Below are 17,713 nucleotides of genomic sequence, written 5' to 3' on the forward strand. Positions count from 1 at the left end.
TTAGCAAATATTTAAATTACATACATATATACTATTTTACTAATATATATTGTTAAATATAAAATAGATATTTAAATGGATGAGATAAAGATAAAAAAGTTTTAAAATTTAACATTTTTATTAACCCTTTTGTGCTTATAAAAGTACTACTGGTAATTTTTTTTAATAAGAGCAGTATGTTTCTTCATTTTTGAAAAATCTTTATGTATGTCTTAGGAATTAGGCCAACTTATAAATTATAACTGTTAATATAATTATTCAGTTAATTTGATCAATGTAGCTAGCCAAGCAAATGAATTTCTTTTTTTAGATCCTATCTAATTACAATAATCTAATAGGTCATAACAGTCAGTGAACATAACAGCTTCTCAGCAAGAGTCATAACTTTCTATGTGAAAATATAGTATTGACTTTAATGTCAAACCCATAAGCAAAAGTGAATTTTCTCAGATTTTAATTCAGCAGAAAGATTTCATATAATTCCATTCTGTTTAATGTGGTTTTGTTTAATGGTTATTATCCTTCATTAATCTCCTATTCATCTTGTGTATTTTAGTATGAGCATGAGGAACAAAAAAGGAAGGTCATTTTGGCTAGACCATCAAGTTCAGGAAGGGAATAGGCTAGAAAGGTAGGTTGAGGTCAGACTGTGAAAGGTTTAAATGCCAATTGTATCTGATCATAATTAGTCATAAGCAGCCAGTGGTTTATTAAAAAGGGGATAACATGGGTAATTGAGGCATTGGAGTAGAGTGAGGGTTAGATCTGAGGCAGAGAGACCTAAGAGGTTAATCTAAACAGTAATGATCCTGGAGGTGACTGAAGATAAGAGGACAAATTTCAACAATATTATGTAGAGAGACATAACAAAATCTGAAACTGCTTAACATGTGGGATAACTGACTTGAAGGAATTTGTGCTCTATGTTATAAATATAAGACTTCAGTGCCCTTGACAGCAGTAAGGAAATTCAGAATAGAAATGAATTTGTAGGGAGGCCAATGTTATGAAATCTTCAATGAAAATCACAATCCATTCCTGCCTACCCATCCAGCAAGTCTTATGCCAAAAAGGTGGGGGATGGGGGAGAGGGGAGGGAGAGGGTACAGCTTTTGCTAATAGGTTCATCATCAGAGGTCAGAGGGATACCGACTCAGAATTTCCCATACTTGATCACAATTCACTTCTTCCTCTGCCTTGCAATCCCAAGGTTCTTCATCCACTCTATGTCCTTCAATCTCTCCATCCCTCAGTTCTCTCCCAAGCCCTTATCCCTCTCTCCTTTGCCCATCTTGACTCCTTGGTGAACCAGTTCAACACTACTTTGGCCTCTGCTTCTGACTTTCTAATCTTTATTCCCCCCATCCTATCACTGATTTTGCCCTGACAAGTCTCAGCTTTGAATTGCTCCCAAGATTTGCTGGGGGATTTTTGTCTTACATACATGTTGCTAAATGAATCTGAAGCTCACAAAATTGTGATGATTGAGTCCATTATGAATTTATATTAGATAACCTCAGCTGAGCCTCACTACTGAAAGACAATCCTTTTATATCTCCCTAATTAATTCACTGTCTCATTCATCATAATTCTTTCAAATCTTTCCATTGATTCTCAACCCCTTGACTTCCCCTCCCTTCTCTTCTAGCCAAGAAATTTACCTAATAATTTATTGGGGAAAAAAAGCCTGAGGTTATTCATCAAGAACTCCCTCTCTTCTTCTCACCTCCTCTTTTCACTCCAACCATGTCTTCTACCTCTATCTTCTCCATTTCCTTCCTCACCATTGGCTCACATTCATTCTACAAGAAGGCCAGCAGAATTCCAGCTGCCCTGTGTCATAATGACCTTCTATTGACAGATGTAATAATAATTATTTAAAGCACTAATGATTCACCAACCAATACTGGAAATTTTGCTCTAGCCACTTGATTTTCCCTGACACAATCTTCAATCACAAGACTGAATCTTTGTAAAAGCAAAGAAATGCCCCAAAACCTCACTGGAAAGGCCCATTCTAGACCTTACTGGCTGGCAAAAACTTGGCAGTTTGACTTCCAAGGCCATCAGATATGAATCTGGTCTTCCTCTGGACCTGGACATTCCTGCCCCTTTCTCTATACCACAAGGCCCCAGTGAAAACAAAAGGGCTTTCTGTCTTGACACTGATTGAAGGATACACACAGGAAAGGAGAGCAAGACTCAGAAGTTTATTCTTGATTGTTTCTTTTTCCTGTTCATTATAGTCTTAGCAATGGTATCTGGATTAGATATTAGATAAAAATTTTATCTTTCCCAACCCTTGAGAATTCTTTATGTAATAGATATTCCATTCCATTGTGCTCTAAAAATAGTAGTAAATGGGACTGAGGGAAATAAGGATAAAGCAGCTTCATGATTCTCCCAATATTCTCTCAGAATGCATCCCTTTGAGACTTTTTCCTGGTTGGGCTCTTGTGTACCTTAAGGATTTATCTATGTTAAGTCTTGTGGGAGAAATACATCTTCTCTGAGTTCATGTGGTAGTTAACTGCTGCCAAAGACTGGGCTCATTGGCCAGGCTCAGTCACCCATACACATATAAAAAGGGTTTAGCCACTGTTAGAGTTGTTTTTGTTCAGTTGTTCAGTCAGATCTGACTTTTCATGATTCTGTGAACCATAGCATGCAAGACCCTTCTATCTTTCAATGTTTCTCAAAGTCTGTTCAGATTCATGCTCATGTTTCCATTCCAATATCTAAACATCTCATCCTCTGTCTTCCTGTTTTCCTTTTCCTTTCAATATTTTTAACATTTGCTGTTAACCCTTTTCATATGTGTAATGATTGACTGGGCCTGGCCAACAAGCCCAGAGTCTTTTCCAATGAATTCCATCTTTTTTCATTATCTGGTCAAAGTATTAAGCTTCCACTTTAGCATTTCAAGTGAATAGTCTGAATTAATTTCTTTAATCATTGACTTATTTGATCTTCTTCCTGTATAAGAGACTCTCCAAAGTCTTCTCTGGCTCTACAATTATAAAGCACCAATTCCATGGCACTCAGTTTTCCTTATGATTCAACTTATTGAGAAACCATAACTTCAACTATAAGGACCTTTGTCAAGAAGGTGATGTGGGGCAGCTAGGTGGCACAAGTGGGAAGAGCACTGACCTTGGAGTCAGGAGGACCTAAGTTCAAATCTGACCTCAGATACTTAATAATTACCTAACTGTGTGACCTTGGGCAAGTCACTTAATCCCATTGCCTTGCAAAAAAAGTGACATTTCTATTTTTTAGAATACTGGCAAGATTTACCATAACTTTCCTTCCAAGAAGCAAGTCTTTTAATTTATAGCTGCATAGGTGACTAGCCTCAGCAGTGATCTTTGAATCCAAGAATATAAAATCTGAAACTACTTCCATTTCTTTTCCATTTGCCAGGAAATGATAGGATCAATTACCAAGATTTTAGTTCCTGGGGTTTTTTATGTTAAGTTTCATGTCAATTTGTCAACTCTCTTCTTTCACCCTCAACAAGATACTTCTTAATTCTTCTTTATTTCCTGGCATCATAATAGTATTGTCTGCATATCTGAGATTGTTGATATTTCTCCTGGCAACCTTAATTATAGCTCTTGATTCACCCAGCCTGGCATTTCACATAATATGCTCTGCATATCATGCATTAAAAGATGACAACCTACAGCCCTATTGTACTACTTTTCTAATCTAGAACCAGCCAGTTATTCTATGTTTGGTTCTATTGTTTCTTGACACTCATACAGGTTCCTCCCATCTCTTTGAGAACTTGCCAATTTTTTGTGATCCATTCAGTCTGATTTCTCTATTGAACATCTGGTGATATCCATGTGTAGAGTCACATTTTGGACATGGGAACATACATGATAAATCAAAGGGGGAACCCAATCAAAGGTAAACAACATAAAATCACTGGCAGTTTTTTTGGCTAGCAGCTAAGAGGGTCAAACTTCTGTCTTTTCTTCTTCTAACTCAGCAGGAAGTCTGGTGGAGATGGGTGTGAGTATTCTATAAATTTTGAATATCACCATCCTAAAACATTAGTCTTGTAGAATTCAGAAGAAGTGGGGCAAGGGAGTTAGGGTCCTTAAATCAGATGCAGCACACACAAAGATAGACCCTCTTTTCAAGATCCTTCCCACAGGTCTCTAAAAGTCAGGTTTGAAAAGATGTTAACAAATTGGTGAGGTCTGGGACAGCCTATTAGCCAGTTCCAGAGTCTGACATCTCTATAGTAACAGTCTCTAGGTAGCAGCCTGGGAGCCAAAGACTGCCTACATAACAACTAAATAAAGCATAATTCAGTTAATGATTTCTCCCTTTCAAGCTATTTTGTGTATCTTATCATATACTCTGTGATTTTGTCTGTAGGATAGAGCATCATAACTAACTCAGACTGAACCAAACTCAATTCACGCACTACCTGCCTTACATCAACCTCACTCTTTATCTAATTGTCTTTTATATCCATTGGGGTGGATGGAGGTTGTATCTCTCATTCCAGGTTCAGTTCTTCCTTTACTAACCAAACTGACTATCATCTACTGTCTTTTCCCTATTTCCTTATCTGACAACTGAGAATCTTCTTTGACTTTGAGGACATAAAGTATATATAGATCTGTTCTCAATGAGCCAATAAAGGCTTACACAAATATTTCTCTTCAAGTTTTCATTCAGGACATCTTTTTACTTTCAGTTTTATCAGATCAAAACACAAGACCTTCCAGGTTCCCTTAAAACTATCTTCTTTCAGATCAAGCATATATGTCTTAATATCTGAGTTCTTGAGAAAGTCATTGTCAATCACTCTCCCTACCTAGAAGTTATTTCTAATAGCACCTGTCCAGAATCATAGAATACAACCCACCATTCTGATGGGGGGAGGGGAGAAATAAACGAATAATGGTAACAGGAGAAAAAAAGTAAATGAACGATAGTTATTTAGCACTTAGATGAGTTGCAGACCCAGGATGAGACCCACATGTTAGGAACTCAGAGAATAGAATTCAGCTCATATCTATTGTTGTCACCCAGTATAAGGAAGGTAAGAGGCCCCAGAAGGTTGGTTTCTGTGATTCTAGATGGGTCAGTTGAGCAGTGTGCAGACTCTTCATTGTGTGCAATGAGAGAAGACTCTGCTAAAATAAGACTTCAAGGTTTCAGTTTTTATCCTGGCTTATGCCCTTCAGACGCCAAATCCTGATTCTAAATTTGTAGAACTTCTGGAGTTGGAAAACTCTGAGTAAAGCTTATTCTTATATTAAGATAAGAAAGTAGAAACTAAGAAAAGGGATAACTATGTAATGAATTCCCTACTTTTTCTGATACAAGTGGGTCAGTCTTAGAGACTATCTTCCATTTTATCCAAAATGAGAAAGTATATATATATATATATATATATATATATATATATATATATATATATACACATATATATATGTATATATGTATATATATATATATATCCAAGAATGCTGTTAGCTAGAAAACTATGTTGTGAGGGTAGCTCAAGAATTCTAGAAATTAAAAGCAATGGTCAAATTACCAAAAAAACAACTTATTTTATTGAATTAGGAAAAAAGAAGAACAAAATTCATGTCAAAGAATAAAAAGCCAAAGGAAATAATGAAAAAAAAAAATACAGAGAAGGGTTAGTAGTACCAGATCTTAAAATATATTACAAGGAAGTAATTATCAAAATCATCTGGTACTAAGAAATAGAAAGATAGTTCAATGAAATAGAATAGACATACAATTTACAGCAGTCAATAATAATATCCTTGTATTTGGCAAGTGTAAAGACTTAAGATTTGGGGATAAGAAATCATTATTTAGTAAAAATTGTTGGGAAAACTTGAAAGCAGTAGGGCAAAAACTAGGTATAGACCAATCTCTTATACCATTCACCAAGATAAATTCAAAATGGATACATCACCTAGATATAAAGAGGAATATTTCAAGGAAATTAGAAGAACATTGGCCATAATACTTATCAGGCTTATGGATAAGTGATTCATTTGTGAATAAACATAAAGAGCAATGTTAGGTGTAAAATAGATCATTTTGATTACATTAAAAATTTTTAAGCAAATAAAAAAAGTGTAACCAAGATCAGCAAGAAAGTAGAAAATTGGGGGGGGAAGAAGGGGCAAATGGATTTCATGTCTAAAATATATAAAGAACTTTGTCAAATCTATAAAAATATGAGTCATTCCCCAATTGATAAATTGTCAAAGGATATGAATAGGCAGTTTTTCAATGAAGAAATAAAAACAATTTATAATCATATGAAAAATGCTCTAAATCATTGATTTGAAAAATGCAAATTAGGGGCGGAGCCAAGATGGCAACATGAAGGGATCCAGTCTTAGGCGCTCTCAGATAAACTAAGGACTCTAACTAAACTTTCGAGAGACAGAACCCACAAAGGGACCCAGTGAGGCAGTTCTCCTACTCAAGGTAACCTGGAAAAGAGCAGAAAGGCTCTTCTCCCCAGGGTCAGAGGGGCAGCCCGCCAGAGGGGTAGCCCGCCACAGCCAAAGAACTTCAGCCTCCAGGAGGCAGCCCCAGGGCACTGGGAGCCGAGGCTCACAGCAGTGAGCTGCACCCTGGGGAGCACCGGGCACCAAGTGGGGTAACAGCGGGGGACCTCTGCCAGAGTGAGCAGGTGGAGCCCAGCCCTCAGGGCACACAGAGAGCAGCTTGGTCTTTCTGAAGCCCAGATCCAGAAACAGAAGCAAGTGGAGCCGGTAAGCAGGAGCCTCCAGGGCATGAGCCCATTGAGCTGAGGGAGGGGAGTGAAGAGAGAGAGACTGCGGAGCTCTTCTGTCCTCTGCCTCTGGAACAGGACTCTGGGGCTCTAACCACATTCAGATCCTGATCCCAGTCTAGACTCACCCATAGAACAACAGGGCCCCCCACCTCGGCCCCTTTACTTTTTCGCCCAAGGAAATCTACCCCATGAGGGGTGGGGTATTTTGTTTACTTGTAAACAAGTATATTTTATTAATGTAAAAAAAAACATTTGTACAAAATGAGAATAAAAAAATAAATTTAAAGATAATTGGGGAAAAAAGAAAAAGAAAAATGCAAATTAAACCTTGAGATATCATTTTACACCTACCAAATTGGATAAATAATTGAAGAGGAAGGCAACAAATGCCAGAGAGGTTGTAGAAAAATTAGAACATAAATTCATTGTAGGTGGAATTTTGAACTGATTCAACTATTTTGGAGAGCAATCCAAAATTATGCCCAAAGAGTTATTAAACTACTGTTTGGCCCATTACTGTCTATTTCCAAAGATAATTAGAGAAAAAAGAACAAAAACCTATATGTACTAAAATATTTATAGTAGCTCTCTTCATAGTGGCAAAGAACTGGAATTTGAGGGGATGCCTGAAGGGTATGACTGAGGGGTATGACTGAAGAAGCCATTTTGATATGTGATTGTAATGGAGTCTTCTGCGCTATAAGAAAGAATTATCTCCACAATCCTAGAAAAAACATGGTAATATTTACATAAAATAATGAAAAGTGAAATGAACAGAACCAAGAAAATGTATTTACAACAGAGCAATATTGTTTTAAGAAAGACATGGAGCAAATAAGTTATTTTGACTATTATAAATACCCAAATTAACTATAAAGGACATATGAAGAAAGATGCTATCTGCATATAGAGAAAGAGTAGATAATAGAGGTATTTTACAAATACATACTTATTTATTTCTAAAACTGGTCATCTCTAGTGTGGGGAAGAGGGAGGAAAAAAAGGAAAAAATTCATATGACAACTTTGTTGTATATTTAAAAGAAATGTTATACACTGTAGATTTGCAGTTTTATGTGAATCATCTTTTGTATTATACTGTCATGGAAATGCTTGTTTTATTCCATAAATTCAACTTTGAACTTAAGAATTCTGCTCAATTCAATGACCAATCACAATTCCCAAGTACCCATGATGAAACATGCTACTTATTTCTTGTCATAGAAATGATGAATTTAGAGTATGGATTATGTTTTGGATATGACTGATATAGGCATTTGTTTTGCTTGATCGCATATTTGTAATAACAGGGTTATTTTGTCCTCATCTATCCCATGAATAGGAGAGAGAGAGACAGGAAGGAAAAATTTTGTTTTAAAAAATTAAAGATAGCAGGGCGGCTAGGTGGTGTAATGGATAAAGCACCGACCTTGGAGTCAGGAATACCTGGGTTCAAATCTGGTCTCAGACACTTAATAATTACCTAGCTGTGTGGCCTTGGGCAAGCCACTTAACCCTGTTTGCCTTACAAAAAAAAAAACCTAAAAAAATTAAAGATATACAACTAAGTGGTAGATAAAACCATTGTGTGAGATTTAATTCATTTATTTCTCACTATAAATTGAAACTTCTAGGGTAACCCCTTTTTGACAAATTCCCTTCCTAAGAAGAGGAAACATAACAGAACAGATAGAAACCTGACTTTGTAATAAAGGAGGCCTGAATTCAGAGTCAGACTCTGACACAAATTGGCCATGAAATCTTGATTAAATCATTTAAATTATCTGTGCCTCTTTGAAACTATAAACTTCAGAGCAGGTAGTAATCTCAATTTGTCTGAGTTCCCCAAACCTTTAAAATTGCAGAATCAGTGCAACAACACCACCAAAAAAAATCTAAGCAAAAGAAATAATTCTAACCTTTTTCTTCTTTCATGTTACAAATTAATTGTTTTTGAAGTAGAACAGAACCACTTGCAAACTCTTTACTGATCTATGAGAATTTCAAAAGTTTTTCCCCACCTTTTTAATTTTTTTGAGAAGTTTCACTTCTCACAATTGTAGCAGATCCTTCTAACATTTTAGAATAATTATTCTCACGTTCCCTGTGAGCTCCAAGGCAACAGCCACCTCCCAAGGTTACTTAATTTGTGTTATCCTTAGAGTGTTTATGAGAAATGGCAGATACAAGTGTTTCCTCTAGAAGGCAGGTCCCATGATTTACCATGTATTTGCTGCTAAATGTTAGAGAAAATAAGGAGAGACTGCATTTCTCCAGTTTCTGAAATTAGCCCTTCAAATCCAGGATAAAGAATGACTAGACCACACACGATTCTCCAAACTTCTTTCTCCACTAAATTAAATGTCTGAGGTCAGATCCTCCTGACACCTTCTCACCTCAGCTCTTCCTACAACAGGTTTTTCTTCTGATTGACCAGTTCCCCCCAACCTCCACTGTGAGCAAGGTATCCAGGTCAGACATCTTCATTCCATTCTTCTCTAGGTTCTCTAGACACCTAGATTTCCAGACCTTTTTCTCCATTATGTCTCCCTTTGCCCATTTAGGATCTTTTTAGGTTTGATCTTCACCCATTAGAATGTAAACATCTATTTTTAAAAATTGGTATTTTATTTTATTTTTCCAGTAAAATGTTATGAAAGTTTTTCAACATTTATCCACATGCTTATGCATGTTTTTGTTACATAATTTCCTTCCACCCTTCCCCCCACCCAGTGGTGAATAGACAGGTGACTAAAGTAAATACACATTTGTCTTTAACATATTTACAGATTAGTCATTTTCAGTATGATTAAGGGAAAAGAAAGAAAACCATGAGAGATTTTTAAAAAGTGAATGTAGTATTCAGAATGTAAACTTTTTGAGAGCAAAGACTGTTTCTTTTTGTTTGTATTTCTAAGGTCAGCATTTAGTACCAGCTGCCCCACTGCAGGAACTGTCATATAACTTTCCAAAGGGAGCTGATCCCTATTAAGAGAGTATAGAGAATTAGGATCAAAAGTCCAGATTCAGGTGATTCCATCACTTAACAGTAGTAGAATGTTTTTGCCCAAGTCACTTAAAATTTAATTTTTTCAACTGAAAAAGAGTTTAAAAAAATACCTGCCCTGTTCTACCATGTCTCTAATCTATTCTGAAAATCAAATAGCTGAAAAAGAGTAATATATACCTGACATAATTGTTATCATTGTTATAGAAAAAAGTCATTCTCATCCTGTTCAATAGAATTCAGGTAGAAATGGTCCTTGGAAAAGTCATTCATTACTGTTCTTTTAATTTAGTGATGCACAGTGATAAAATGATGACTTTTTGAACAAAAGTATTTATGTTGGAAGCTCTTCTTTAGTGGGCTAACTGAAAGTAATCTCAGAACAAATCCAAAATCAAGCAGAACAATGGAAATGACTGTCATTGCATCCTGTGCCAGCAAAATTTTTATTATTTCTGCAAGGACTCCATATTTCCAAAGTTTTTCTATCTAGGGAACCTACCATTTGTGAGTATTTGAGTATGGAAAATTTTATTTTTAAAAGTTGCTATGGGGGCAGCTAGGAAGTGCAATAGATAGAGCACTAGTCCTGGAGTCAGGAGGCTCTGACCCCAGACATTTAATACCTAGTTGTGTGACCTTGAGTAAGACACTTAACCCCATTGCCTTGTGAAAACCAGAAAAAAAGTTGTTATGCATTTTTAGGATTTTATGATGTCAGGTTGATTACATACAATAGTATTATCTGGAATAATACTCTGGTTCTAGTAAAAGTTTTCTCAATGAAATTCAGAAGTTTATATTTCTGTTATGGAGATTTGTCAGCTGTCACTCCACAAAACATAGCAAGCTTCTGATTGTGGTTCTAGATATCAGACCATTATTTGCTAAATATTTGGTAGAAGGTGAAATTTTATATTCTACAGTGATATAGTTTATGATTTATACTATTTTTAAAATAATTTGGTTTCCACAAAGATAACCCTTCCTGGTCAAGTTTCCTTAAAGATAACCTTTCTATAGTCCCTGGTAACAAGGACCTGGATCTGAATTACCATCTGTTTTCAAAAAGAAATTTTCATAACATTTGTTCAATGCTTTTTGATGTTGTGACATTCTATTAGCTGGGTTCATGTAATTCCATTTTTAGATCTTAATCGTTTCCACCTGGAGATAAACAACTTTCAGTCATATTTGATAAATCCAATGGCATAAAACTATTATTAGTCTTTACTACCTGTCACTAAAATATCTGCTTGTTCCCATAAGATTTTTACTTGTTTATCATGTGTTTTAAGGATTTCTAACAATCTTCTTCTTCTTCCTCTCATTTTGGCAAGGAAATTTTTTTCTCTTTTCTTTTTTAAAAAAATTTATTATTTAAAGTAATGGGGTTAAGTGACTTGTCCAAGGTCACAAAGTTAGTGTTTGAGATTGGATTTGAACTCAGGTCCTCCTACTCTACCTAGTTGCCCCTTTTTTCCTCTTTTCTATATATTCTACTCACATTTGATTTTGGACCCGGAAAATTTCAGTGTGTATGTAAATAGCAATTGTTTCTGTTTTGACCAGAAACCTGTGGGTCTTCCCCTCCCAGATTGATTTTTATTTTAACTAGATAAGAAAGGCCATTCTCTGACTCTTTTGTTAATCACTAAATGGATGTTGCTTCAGACAAACAAACATGTTTAAAACCTGAGCTTAAAAAGGCCAAGATCTCCCACTCTATCCAGATCCATCTCAGTCATCCTGATTCTTATCTTGCCACTGGACTCAGATGGCTTTAGAGGAGAAAATGAGACTGGTGACTTTGCTCAGCCTCCCTCACTTAAATCCAATTCACTTGCATGTCATAGCATCATTTTCTTGATGTCTTGGTCCTCTTTGAGAAGAAGGACAAAGAACAACTCAGGTTTGGGTGGGGATAGATTCTTCAATTAGATTGTCCAAGGCTGGTAGAGGTTTGGAAATAAATGACATGATCAAACAATAGAACAGGTCCACCTCACATGATGATGTACATTCTTCTCATTACTTGCTAACAAGTATTGTGACCTTGGGCAAGTCACTTAACCCCATCCCTTAATTAATTAATTACTTTATTTATTTGTTTGTTTATTTATTTAGGGTTTTTTGCAAGGCAATGGGGTTAAGCATCTGAGGGCTGATTTGAACTGACTCCAGAGCTGGTGCTCTATCCACTGTGCTACCTAGCTGCCCCTTCCCTATCCTTTTTAATGATAATACCTTCCTTTGCTGGTTATTTCTAATTCTTCCTGTATATTATCATATAACTATGCCAGGGTATTGAGACCCTAACCCAAAGTGACTACTCAGAGTCCTTTCAAAGTGGCAGCAAAGAATTAAAATTCATTTCGATTCTTGCAAGAAGCGGGGCCGTTCCTAACTCTCTATGAGAGAGAGAGAGAGAGAGAGAGAGAGAGAGAGAGAGAGAGAGAGAGACCAGGAAAAGCCGAATTACAGAAGCTGAAGCAGGGTTAAAAACCATAAAAACCACAACCCATTTCCCCTCCTCTTTTCTGCTGACCCTTACAACAATTGGTCAAACTTGATGGTTGGAAGAGAAGGGGGGTGTACCTAAGCTTTCCCAGGAGAGTCTGTCTTTGTTTACATCTTATAAGGTTAGGGTGACATAATTTTTCTAGCCAGAGATCTGGATTCTCAAACTCACCTGATTCTTGAGAAATAGAACCTGAGGCCTATGGCTTAGACTGATTTAGCACTATGTTTCTGAAAAATCAGCATATTTGCCCCTCACATAACCCCCTTGAGAGCAGGGATTGTTTTTTTTACTTTTCTTTGTATCTCCAACACATAGCATAGTGATTGGAACATAGTAGACAATAATAATAATAATGTTTGAAGAAGTCTACAACATCAGGGAGTGATGCCATGACAAGCACATGAATTGTCATTGAGTGAGGGGGTGCTGTGCTAGCTTACCAGCCTCACTTTTTTCCCCCAGGGCCATCTGGGTCTAGTGGCCAACAGATAAATGTTTGTTAACTGGCTAACATTTTTGTGACCTCCTCAACCACACATCTGTTGTTCTAGTCTTGCCACAGAGCATCTGCTCTCAGTTGTCACCCTGGTCTGGTTAGCAGCTCCCACATGATCATCTTTCTATAATCCCTATCTTCAGCAGCAGGGTGAGCCCATTCCAAATTTCCTGCCAGGTTTAGCTAGAGAAGCATGGAACCAGATGTACATATTCTCCTTCTCCCTATCTCTACTTGGCTTCTCTCCAGAAGGAAGTTCTTTCAAGGTCAAAGCCCATGGGAACATGGGGAAGGTTGCTTGCTACCAGACACTTCTCCCAGCCCACCAGGTCTCCATGGCAACCTTTCTTAGGGAAGGGGCAGTCCAAACTCCAGCTACAAGTTACAAAGTGCTTTGTAAACATAAAATGCCTCACATATACAGGCAATTTTTGAATAGGGAAAGGATTTTTCCCCTCCCATTTCTTCTCAAAATAAAGCACAAAAACATCACACAAAAGTGATAGAAAATATTCTGCGAAAGGTTAAACATGCTCTGGAAATATTTTCTACTTACTAGTAAAATGAATCACTGATGCAGAGGTCAGAGGAGTGAAATAAGATAAAATGATAGGCTGAGTAAGGAAAAAAGGATTGCTCTAAGTTCATTATCCAGGTCCTGTTTTACTGATTTAATGGTCATGACATACCTTGCATCACTGAGTTCTCTATCAGCTACAGAGTTTCACTCTTTTGAAATCAATTATTAGCTATAAAATTAAAAATGATTTCTTTTATTTCTGCTCTCAAGTAATAACAATTGACCATATTCTTACATTCTAAAACTTCTAAAACTGCACATTTGTAAGATTTCTATGAGATAAATGTAAAGCACTTTATAACCTATAAAGAAGTAAATGGATATCAGTTGCTGTTCTTATTACTTCTAAATTTCCATTCAGTTTTAAGGTTCCATGATTCTTTCCTATTTGTCTCTTATTCAAATAGATCCCCTTCTTGAACAAATTATTTCTGAAGACAGAAAGGGCATTAATTCTTGCAGTACATTCATTTGTTATTTAGAATATTTTGCTATATGGTATCCTTTAGGTTCAGGCCCTAACAGTTTCCTGTAAGGAGTCTATTAACAAGTTATATCTCAATGAAAGATTTTCCCAGGGAGTTAAGTAGGAATTTGATCTTGAGTTTGTTGCTCTAGTTTACTAATTCAAACCCTGGTCAAATGAGTAACATTTTTTTATGGACCTTGTGGATATCTCAGAAGATTTCCAAGAAAACAAATGTCAAAACTAATAGGATGCTGTTTTAATTGCTCTGACATTTATTGATGTTTTCAGTAATATTTCCTCTGGAAAAAAATGCTTCTTGAGAAAGACAACTATGAAAAGAAATCTCTAAAGTAATTAATTGCAAGTTGAGATGCCTCAAGATGAAAGTGGGGTTAGGGAATTATGAAAAGTCAAGTGCTAAAACTCACACTCATGCACACACACATCTCAGGGTAATTTTTATTGCTAATAAACTACATAGTGTTGGGCAATTAGTCACACTGAAAATTGAAAAAGTGAAACCTTTGACACTTTTCATCAATATGATAACTGTAATTTTCTCAGGCTGATGATGGCTATACTTGAAGATGAGTTAGTTAAGCAAATGCTTTAATTTAACAGTGTGACAAGATAAATTGAGTTTAATGTAGAAAACGAAAGTAAATACACTTGCAAGAAATGCAAATTCACCTATTCCCTTGACCTTGTGACTCAGTGTACACACTGCCCTGAAAATTTGAAACTTAGGAGCATATTTGGATGAAATACTTTTATTCCTAAATTCCTTATAGCAAACATGGTGCATATCATGTTCTGACTTTTTATTTTGAATTTCCAAATTTCCAAGTTTCTTAACTAAAATAATAATTTCACATTTTTAGTGTGGGACTGCAGGGGGTGGGTAGTAACATCAAATCAAGAATTATTTATTAATTATTAATCTGGCACCAGATACAGTGCTAAGTAGTGAGTATACAAAGAAAGGTAAAAAAAAATAGTCCCTGCTCTCCAGGAGCTCCCAGGCCAATGGGACAAATAAAATGCAAACAACTATTTACAAATGATGTGTGTGTGTGTGTGTGTGTGTGTGTGTATGTCTGTGTGTCTGTGTGTCTGCGTGTCTGTGTGTCTGTGTGACTGTAAGTATACAACAAAAGGAATTCATTAGTATTTGGGAGGTATGGGAAGACCTTGCAGAAAGTTGAATTTTAACTGAGACTTCACAGAAACTGGGATCCAAGAGGAGAAAGATTTTTCAGACTTGGAAGACAGTGGAAATACATATATGTGGAAGGAGTTATAAAAACAAATTAAGAAAATAAAAATTAAAAGGCACTGGAAATGAATTTGGAGATTATATGGTACATTTGCATATCACAAGTATCTGATCATCTGGTGAAAGGATTTAGGAATAGTTATGGAAATGGAAATTTCAATATACTCTGTTTTTCCTTCCTCAGATAAGAATTTAAAGAGATCATATATAAGTTAAACCACAAAACCACAATAGAATGTAATCTACTTGAGGTCAGTAATTGTTATTTTTTTTTTCCTGTTTGCATCTCCAGTGTCTAGTCTATTGTCTACTCTACATTGCTTTATAAATGCTCATGGATTGACTGATTCACAAATTTTCTTTTCTTTAATGATGATTTCTTGATGTTTTTAATAAAGGAAAGATGAAAATTTCCCTTTGATACAAAAATGGAACTTGGCAAAATACATTTATATAAGCATACACACATAGATCAGATAGATAGATAAAGATAGATAGATAGATAGATAGATAGATAGATAGATAGATAGATAGATAGATACACACATATTCTTATAAAGTTGGAAGGGATATTGGGTACCATCTATTTCAACACTCACTTTTACCAAGAGGAGACTGAGGCCCAGAGAATAACTTGCCCAAGATCACAAAGCTACTTAGAGTTAGAAGGAGGATCAAAGTCAGGTCTTTCCTTTGCCAGGGGCTGGGAACCTCTAACCCACAGACTACATTGGTCTGGCATTTCCTGGGCAATCACAGGCAGGACTCAAAATTCAAAAACATAAGCACTTTTTAGGGATGAATTGTTTGCCCAAATATAGCCTGCAAATAATGTTTATAAATATCTAAATGTCCCTGGCAGAAAAAAAATGTTCCTCACTCTTATATTGCACCATGCATGCACTGTTCTTTGTCAGTTAAGTAAAAGCTCTATGAGACATGTGCTGTAAAAGATGAAGTAGAAGTTTTCAGAGAAACCTGAGAAGAACTATATGAACGAATGCAAAATGAAATGGGCTGAACCAGAATAATTCATATCAAAATGATATAATAAAGTTATTACAAACACCTTTGAAAGACTTAGGAACTTGGGGCAGCTAGGTGGCATAGTGGATAAAGCACTGGCCCTGAAGTCAGGAGGACCTGAGTTGAAATTTTGCCTCAGGCACTTAATAAGTAGCTAGCTGTGTGAGCTTGGGCAATTCACTTAACCCCATTGCCTTACAAAAACAAAAACAAATCAACAAAAACTTAGGAACTCATCTCAATTCCAGAGGACTCCTGATGAAACATGCTAACCACCACCAGATAAAGGTGATGGATTTAGCATGAAGTTTGAGGCATATTTTGGGGAGACATGAATAATTTGGGAATTTGATTTCCCAACATATATATATATATATTCAACATATATATATTCCTATGTTTAATATATATGTATATTAATAGCATCACATCTTGCTCAGTTCAGAACCACTCACATTAAGCTGATCAAAAGTTGAAAGAGAAAAGGGGAGATGAGAGAGTGGGCCAAGATCAGAGAAAGCTACTGATGACGAGTAAGACAGAAAATGGGTCTAAATAGTCTCTCCCTCTCTAGGTTTTTGTGACACAGCTCTCTTCTGATTCCTCTCTTACCTAACTTTATTTCTCAGTCTCCTTTACTGGGCTAGCTTCTCTTCTATATTCTCTTATTTGGTGATCTCATCAACTCCTACAAATTCGATGATCATTCTATACAGATGATTTCCAGATCTAACCTCTACAGTGCCAGTTTTCCATCACTAATTGTCTTCTGAACACCTCGAAGACTATGTCCTATAGATATCTCAAACTCAACCTGTCCCAGTTTAACATGTCATTACCTGAAAAAAAAACTTCTGAATTTTTCCACCCATTCTCCTAATCACTCTGGCTTGCAATCTTAAGAGTCATTTTCAACTCTTCACTCAAACTTATCTCTTATATCCAATGGGTTACTGTCATTTCTGCCTTCCCAACATTTCTTGTACAGTCTCCTTCCTTGTACTCTCCATTCACAAGATCCTCACCCTGCTACAGTGCTCTTGGAATACTTCAATAACTTTCTAATTGGTCTCCCTAACTTTTTTCATCACTCAGCTGCCAAAGGGATTTTTTAAAGTGCTAATCTAAACTACCCCCCTCTCCCTCTCTTTGACACAGACACACACTCTCTCTCTCTCTCTCTCTCTCTCTCTCTCTCTCTCTCTCTCAAAATTTAACTATTTTCTACTACCTTCAGAAACAAATGTAAAATTTGGCTTTTAAAACCTTTCACAATAACTCCTATTTTTCCAGTCTTCTTATACTTTCCTCTACTTCCCATTCCTTTGAACTTTTTATCTACCACTTCTGTGCCTTTTCATTGATTTTCCCCATGCCTGAAAAAAGGTCTTCCTTCTCATCTTCACTCCAATTTCCCTGGATTTCTTCAAGATTTAGCTCAAATTATCTTCTGTAAGAAGTTTTACCCAGTCCTACTCATCTTCAATGCTTTCTCTCTAAAGTTAGCTTCTATTTGAATATATGTTTTACAGATATAATTATC

At 36.1% G+C, this 17,713-nt stretch overlaps 1 long non-coding RNA gene across 6 annotated transcripts in view; it reads right to left on the reverse strand.

Moving 5' to 3' along the window:
* The window catches only part of LOC141506553 (uncharacterized), a 61,479-nt gene extending 59,487 nt beyond the window's left edge, over positions 1-1,992 (reverse strand). For 4 of the 6 annotated variants that reach the window (XR_012473914.1, XR_012473913.1, XR_012473912.1 and 1 more), the window contains exon 1: positions 1,727-1,992. This is a non-coding gene — a long non-coding RNA (uncharacterized LOC141506553). Of the gene's footprint in view, positions 1-1,661 lie in introns of all 6 variants that reach the window. The other 2 variants (XR_012473910.1, XR_012473911.1) reach the window with 2 other exon arrangements.
* Positions 1,993-17,713: the final 15,721 nt, after the last annotated feature.

Source organism: Macrotis lagotis, chromosome 1 (assembly GCF_037893015.1).
Source record: "Macrotis lagotis isolate mMagLag1 chromosome 1, bilby.v1.9.chrom.fasta, whole genome shotgun sequence".
NCBI classification, from domain to species: Eukaryota; Metazoa; Chordata; class Mammalia; order Peramelemorphia; family Peramelidae; genus Macrotis; species Macrotis lagotis.